The following is an 8034-nucleotide window of genomic DNA, read 5'->3' as shown; positions in this document are numbered from 1 at the left end:
CATCAGGATGGAACAGGACCCAGGGGCTACCCGGCTGGGGCTGCGCTCTGAGATCTGGAACCCAGACCCTGAAGGTCAGAGCCCTGCAGTTGGCACTGTGGGATCCCTTTTGGCTCCTGCTTGGCCCCAATCACTTTCTAATTAATAAGGTATTGGTTTGGGGTGTGTTTATTATCTCTCCTTCCTCCTTGGGGCATCTGGACGGAAGGAAACCACACTGCATGAGGCTCATGTGGCAGCACCAGCTTGCGGGGTAGGATCCAGCTGCTGCTGGTGGGGCACTGGCCCTGGGCCCTATGCAAATCAGGGGTCAAAGTTCCCTGCAATCAGAGGGTGAGGATGGCAGTGAGGAGGCAGATCCGGGACAAGTGCAGGACCCCACCTAACCCCTCACCTTCCACCTTTCCCTCTAAATTGTTTGAGCTTCCTCTCCCTTTGGGTTGTGGGATGGGGCCACTTGGCCTGTGGTGGTTACTTCTCAGGCATGCCAGCCTCCAGTTCTGGGGCTGCTTTTTTGTGGACTTTGGTTGTTTTATTAAGAAATCTATAAAAATTCAGGTAACTTACTAGTATATCCACTAGATAACATTTACTTGCTTCAAGTTTACTAAATAAAATTCCCTGTTTTCCCTGACTTCCTCACCCCTGTTGCTCCTGGTTTGGTGGCCTTTTCATGGGGCAATTATATTTCCCAATGGGGTGTGGATAGCTTTTTGTCATTATTATAGTTTCATAGAAAAGCACACTCTTGCATCTGAGGACAGGCTTCATACATTCTGGGTTTTCATAAATGGTATCCTCTTGAGCATTTCCTGCTGCAGCTTTTCTCTCTGAGTCACCATGTCACTGATTTACCCCTTCCTCCCGGGCCTTGTTCTAAAGACTACAAAAAATGAGGTCCACAAACAGCACTGGGGAACAACCTGACCTGGGAATGGTTTATTAGAAAGAACAAAGAAAAGCTCTTGTTAGTGGAGAGGGGCTCCAAGCAAGGATGCAGGAGTGGTGCCTAAACCTAGAAGCTTGGATGCAGGTTTTGCTGGTTGTTTCTGGCGGGTATGTGAAACCAGACAGTTTGTTATTGGTGGGTGCTGCCTGGTGCGGCTTTCAGACTTGGGAGTTCGTGAAAGCTATGCAGTTGCCGCTGTTGTGAGGCTTCCATCATCAGGGCAGCGGACTTCACTAGGTCTTTGCCCTTTGCACTCCAGTGAGGCTTATCCCAGCTTGCTCAGGCCTTTCTCCTCATCTGCCTCTAATCCGATAGAGCCCGGACAGGGTTGGTGCCAGCTCAGATGAGCCCATCACCATCTCAGAGAAACATGGGTCTCATTTTACTTAGTTCACAGAGGACATGACAGCAGGTTACAAGCAGTTCCCCAAGAGGTCCCTCTGAGCTTTGGCACTAAACCGTCTTGGACTGATGAGTTTGAGTCCCCTCCCTTCTTTCCCACTGTCTACTTTCTCAACCAGCTTTCTGAGGTGTGGCCAAACTGCTCTCCAAAATGTTGCTCATTTCAGAGGTACATGAAGCCCTGTTTCCCCATCTTCCTCCCTATATTTAATCCTGGTTACTAGAGCAGGAGGCCATCTGCTGCAGTCTTTTGACTTTCACCAAATCTTGCAGACCAAACAGGAAACACTCACCTGCCTGTGGTGTGACCTGGGACAGTCAGGGCCCAGCCTTCTCTAGACCAGTGGGACAATGTGTGGGACATGGTGGCCAAGTACACAGTGACATCAGAGTGTCCGGGAAGCCAAGGGAGGAATTCTAGGAATTCTGAGAGCACGACCTGAAGAAGCTGATTGGTTACACCCAAGGATTGCCACAGCCCCAGAACAGATGGCCTGACCACCACAGAAAGTTTCTGTAGTGTAGTTGCTATCATGTTTGCCTGAGTACCTCAGCAGGAACAGGGGATAAGCCGGGCAGATACCAGCCCAGGAACTGCATAAGAGACACTGCAGAACTGCAAGTTAGACACAGGCATCTCCAAACAACAACTGGGGTTTCCTCCTGAGCCACATACTCTAGCCTCTAGCAGAGAGGGACACAGACTCTGCAGCATCTCCATGGGAACCAGATGCTCTCCCAGACTGCCTCGAGTGGGACCTGAACCTCTACTCAGTGAGTGACTTGGACTCAATTTGGTCTCATATTCGTGGTGAATGACTAGGATCGGGCCTTATACCCATTCGTGCGTGCCTTACAGAGGAAAGGTTTTATATGTGAATAAACCATGCACCCAAAAGACAATATTGATCTGGTGAGTGATCTGCTCGAGTCCCTTACTCTGCCGTAAGGTACTGCTGACAGGCAAGCCCAGGATGTGGCTGTATGCCCTGACTTTGCTCCCAAGCCCTCCCTCAGTGACCAGGCTCAACCAGAGTGCTTAAGGGAATTATGCACAGCTGAGCTAGATTGTAGGGAACAGGGGAAGGGGATGTTACCAGAACCTCTGCAGTGAGTCTTGGTCTCCTTCGAGCCATGGCAGCACACAGCGAATTACAGGAAAGGTAGAAAAATGAGACTGAGAAGAAGCTGAGCTTTGGGTCTGATCAGTGCTGCTCTGGGCAGCAAAGACAAAAGCCCCCAGCTTACCACACCTTTTATTCAGTACCTCGTAACAAATGACTTGCAGAGAGTTCAGTAGTTCACATTGGGATAAACAAGGTGTAACGGAAGGCTTGCAGAGAGTTCAGTACATCTCAGGCAAACAAGATGTTAACAGTCCAAGAACAACGAGGAACTGAGCAGATGTTTGTTCTCCCAGGATGTTTCTTGTCCTGGAGAATCACAGCATCACTGGATCACTGAAGTCTCAGTTGTGACCGGAGGCCAAACTGGAGTTATTCTGTAGCTGGGCTGTAGGCAAGAGAACTAGGCTAACCAATGATTTTCCCCTAGAATTATGTAGCATTGCTCCCAACACTAGATGGAAATAATTAGGCAAGCAGGGAGGGGTTGGGCCCTCAAAAGAGTCAGAAGAGGAGGATGCATCAAAATTGTGCCTGGACAGCAGTGCCATGCCTGTTTCACAAGCACAAGGTCCTGAGTTCGATCCCCAGTTCGATCCCCAGTATGGGGCAGGGTTGGGGGGCGGGGATTATGGCTGGAGGCAAATCTGAAAAGGGCCAGGCCTCAAGGCCTGTGAGTTTCCTTAGGATGAACAGCAACTTATTTTTATTTTTGCCTCTCTTGGGACAATAGAGGCAGTGTTGGCCCTGGGGTGTTGCCCAGGTTCAGGTGAATGGAGTCCCAATTGTGCTGTCTGCACTAGAATCCTTTCTGTCTTTTGCCCCCTCTGGGACTTGGTTGAACCTTCTGAGACTCAAGAGGCTGAGTACTCAATATTATGCACAGATGAGCTAGGTAGAAATATTACAGCCAGTCTGACAGGGCTAGGTCCTCCAGAGGGTCAGGACAGAGGTGAAACACCACAGCTGCACAGGAGACACGTGGGCTGCAAACCAGGCCTCGGGATAAAGACAAGATGACCAGACCTGCTTACTTCCTCAAAGAACAAACAGTGGGCCTAGTGAAGCCGAGACAGACATCGGCCACCCCGGTGGGTGACCAGAGACCTCTGGACCCAGCACTTCCTAGGAGAATCTCTTTCTTTCCATCCACGCTTGTTCCGTGACTTGTTTCCCAGTTGGACACCGTTACCTAAGTGGCTGTACTTGGAACCTTATTGGTCAGGGCTGTGGCCCACGTTGTACCCACGTGGTTTCACCCTATAAAACTCCTCTGTAAAGTGGGGTCCCGGGGCTACCCACCCAGGTCCCCCCTGCCCCTCAGGAGCTTTCCTTAGCTATGTCTTCCTACTCTCAACCTCCATTGTTCCTAGGACTCATTCTTTGATTTCTAGAGAACAAGAACTCGGCGTATCATACAGTTAACAGGCTGGGAGATAGAATATTTCATATTTCATCTCCGGTGTTATTTCCCATGACATTACCACCAAGCACCTGAGGTGCTGCTCACTGGAGACCCAGGCCTACTTCTGGAGAAGGGGTCTCCTTACAGCGCTGGGTAAGGATACCTCTTGCAGCCAGGACTCGGGCAAAGAGAAGCGAGCAGCAGGCTCCAGACATAGGTGCGCCAGGGTGGGCAGCAGGAGCCCAGAAGCAGGAGGACTGTTCCGAGGCTCTGGGGCATCAGTAAAACACATTGGACAACCACTCTGGACAATGCAGGAGGTTTTGATGGGCAGCCAAGCCAGGTCTGAGAAAAGAGGCCTCTGGGCGGGGATGGAGAGGGCACACTGGGCAAAGCATGGGTCCTAGCAGCCATCTTTGTTGAGAAATTGTCACCCTTTGAGTTCATGCTGCTTGCAGCATGGAGATAGCCAATGTGCAGTTTGGCCCCTTGAGATTTCATCAAGACCAACTTCAGGTACTTTCAGTGTTTGCCATAAAAGAGAACCCTGGGTTCTTCAGGGCATGCAAAAAAAGTAGGGTTTTTGTTACCAGGGAGACAGATGCAGGCTGGTTTTGCCCATTTCCTAGACTGCAGAAACCCAGGGCAGAGGAAGCGCCCAGCTTTTTTGCTTAGAATCCCCTCTGCTGACCCATTCCCTGCTCATGCACCTGCCCAGCAGCCAGCATACTTTCCACGCAGGGTCTGCATTCTGAGCAATGAGGTCTTTGCATGTGGTTTCTATGACTTTTGGCTTTTCTCTAACACAGTGAGTTTCAGCTGGGATCCATTGCACTGCCCCTCACTCCAGCTGGTGCTATTAAGTAACAGGCCATGATGCTGAGTCCCACCATCCCTCCTTGGAAAGATGGCTGCAAGGGTGGCATCACAGATAGCTCTTTCCTGTTGGTGACTGTGCTCTCTGGGAGTCCTGAGCTCGTGACACCCATGTGGCCCCCTGCGTCCTCTGCCCTGGCTTTCTGCAGTGCTCAGGACAGTCTGGTGCTAAGGATGATGATTGTCATGCTAGCAATCTCGCTGGGGGGCTTAATGGCCTCATCTCAGCCACCCTTCATGACGTGCACCACACTGGATAGCCAGCCCCTTGCTGAGCAACGTGGGCAGTGGGCAGGCCTCTTGCATGGTGACCTTGCTGGGCTCGAGATCACCACGTGGCCTTGGCCTTCCAGCTGCCACTGGAGGTGACAGATGCAGTATCTTCAAAAACACAAGATGGGGCCGGGGATTTAGCTCAGTGGTGCTGTGCTTGCCTCACAAGCGCAAGGTCCTGAGTTTGATCCCCAGGACCATAAAACACAAGAGGAATGACTATTGGATACTGAGCCAGAGTATTGCTGATATGGTCTTAGCCTCAGAAATGACAGAGCACTTCGAACACGTCAGCAAGTTTATCAACAAGCCCTTGGCAGAACTTGAAGAAAATTAGGAAACATGAAAAACAGGAAGCCGTGAGCATTATGTTCAGCGTTCCAAAGAAGCAGACTGTCATCAATCTAAGTGTCTGGTCCCTGCTGCCCTCTGAGCCCCGCATCGAGTGGGCCGTGCTGTCTGGAAGAAAATAGGGGCAAGAGTACATCCTGGAAAGGAGCTTTTGAATTCTATGTGGCATACCCACACAAGGGAGCTTCTCGTTACTAATCTGTATTAAATGACCCCAAAAAGTCAGGGGAAGGCATTCATACCCCCCCAGATAATCTCTGGGTCAGAATATTTCAGTGTACGTGGAAACTGGGTCTCCTCCTTCCGGGGAAGTTCCACAGCTTCAAATCCAAGGCACTGATCTTTGCTCAGCCTTGCTTGTCTGTGGAACAGTTCTCTGAGTTGAAGTGCACGTCAACTCTCAAAGGAGACTAGCAATATCCTAAGAATGTCCATTTCCTATTGCCAGTTATCTTGCTGTGGTTCTCTTAGGTTCTGTCCGAAGGAGCCAGGCGATGGCGTTTATAGGAACTCTATGCCCTTCTTTAAATCTGAAATTTCTTCTACATAAAAGGTTTAAAATAAAGCTAATAAACAGGTTTTTGTAGGCAGCATAGTTCATGTCATCTGACAGTCTGTACCTTGTAACTGGTGATTAATATATGGTCATTTCCATGTGATTACTCAGCTGCTTTGAGCCTGGCTTCCAGCTCTGCTTTATGTGCTCTTTGTTCACTCTTTCCTGAGTTTCTTCCTTCTTTTGGATTAGTATTTCCATTTCTCTCTCTGTCATGCCTCTGTTGTGCTGTGTGTATGTGGCTGCTTGGAGTGTGTGGCACAGGTCTGCCAGGCCTCCCTTCAGTGGCCATCCCCCATGCCGCCTGTGCGTGGGAGCAGTGTGACATTTCTGCCTTCCTTCCTGCATGCTGCTGTTTCCTGTGTTTTCTTTCTTTGCTCATTGTAGACCCTGCCATGCCTTGCTGTCATTATTCTTTTCACTGGGATAAAATGTGCCTCACATGAACTGGCCCCCATTACCCTGGACTGCACAGCCCCATGGCATCAGGTGCATCATGGTGCTGGGCAACTGTCTCCACTGTGCATCTCTGCCGTGCCTGCGTCATGGGATGGCTTTCCTCTAGAAAGCATTGATTTGTCTTCTCCAGTAATTGAAAGCATAATAGACTGAGGTTTTATGGCCACCACTTGTTGCCCTTCCTGGCGATCCTCATGCTCATGTTGGGGGCATCGTGGGAGGCCTTCCTCTCCTGTCCCACACTGAGCAGCTCTGCGGGGGAGGGACACGCTCACCTTCCGTGTGTGTGCAGGGTCCTCTGTCAGGAGAGGCCTCTGTGCTGACAGCAGCGTCCTTCCAGCCTGGTGGCCAGACTGTACCATGAAGTGTTTATCCGTGCAGCACACAGGCGAGTGAAGAGTTATTACACTGGGTGAGGGGGCCAGACAAAAGCACCCATGACCTGTGAACTCGTGTTTGTAAGACTCAAAGCTCTAAGCAATTTAAAGACTACAAAGAGACCCATGGGTGGCTGGACTGTACGTGGAGAACATAAGGCCTAAAAGTAACAACAAGGCAGGTGGGGGAGCCTCCAATTCAGGCCTGCAGTTTTCAGAGACTTTTCCTGGGCCAGAGAGTGTGGAAGCCACTGTGCTGGAGGTGGCTCTCCGGGTCTCTGCAGTCACATGTCTCCTCCTCTTGTTGCTTCTTGCCTGTCTGTGTCCCTGTAGGATGGTGTCCCCCAGACCTACCCATGTTCTCTGAATGGAAAGCATCAGTTTTTCCAGACAGAGCTCAGGATATGAGAGGAGGAAGGGCAGAGGTGTTTTTATTGAACGCAGGCTGGGGTGGATGCTTAGCCGGGGCCTGGGGACAACACCACAGCCTGACCTGCACCTGCAGGGACACAGCTGTCCCTGTGTGTGGATGGCACCCTCTGCTGGCAGGAGGCTGCCCACCTGCGCCATATGGTCAAGGCTGGCTGTGTGTGTGTGTGTGTGTGTGTGTGTGTGTGTGTGTGTGTGTGTGTGTTGGCCTTGACCTGAGTCCCTGGGTCAGCTCATCATTTATAAAATGGACACAAGGCCCCAGGTGCCCTCCGGAAGTTGAAGATCTCATGGAAACTGTGTAAGTTCAGTGGGTCTGGGGTTTGGATTCTTTGGTCCTTTGTTCTCTGTCCTGGAGCAGTGATTCCCAGCCGGCCCCCATCTTGCACCCCAGGGAGAGAGCTCTGGCTGGGGTTGTGCAGACCCAGGGGCGGGAGTCTGCTCAGCTTCCTGCAGGTGGAGGCCACTGATGAGTGGGCCTTGGTCCAAACAAGATCCCAGGAGACGGAGGGGTGGGGCGTTCCGGGAGAGTCAGGAGACCTGGGACAGAGGGGAGGACCAACCCCATTTCCGGGACAGTCCCCGCTTTGTGGTGCATCTGGGTGTGCAAGTGGAGCACACCCAGCTCTGCTCTGATGACTGGACAGTGCAGGCACTGAGCTTCCTGTGTCCCCAGCCTCTTCTGCCCTCCCTCCTACCTCTCCTGTCCCTGCATCCTTCTTTGAGAGGGAAGCCACAAGGGCCTGGGTGCTGGCCCAGGGGCATGGCCTCTCCCCACCCTCCTCTGATGCGTCCTTCCTGTGACCTCTGCTGCTGGGGTCCCTTGTGCTTCC

This window comes from Heterocephalus glaber, unplaced genomic scaffold (genome assembly GCF_053883595.1).
Source record: "Heterocephalus glaber isolate CG9 unplaced genomic scaffold, H.glaber_assembly_v1.0 deba00001644, whole genome shotgun sequence".
Lineage (NCBI taxonomy): Eukaryota > Metazoa > Chordata > Mammalia > Rodentia > Bathyergidae > Heterocephalus > Heterocephalus glaber.
The sequence above is the reverse complement of the archived record's forward strand: the minus strand, read 5'-3'. Positions refer to the sequence as shown.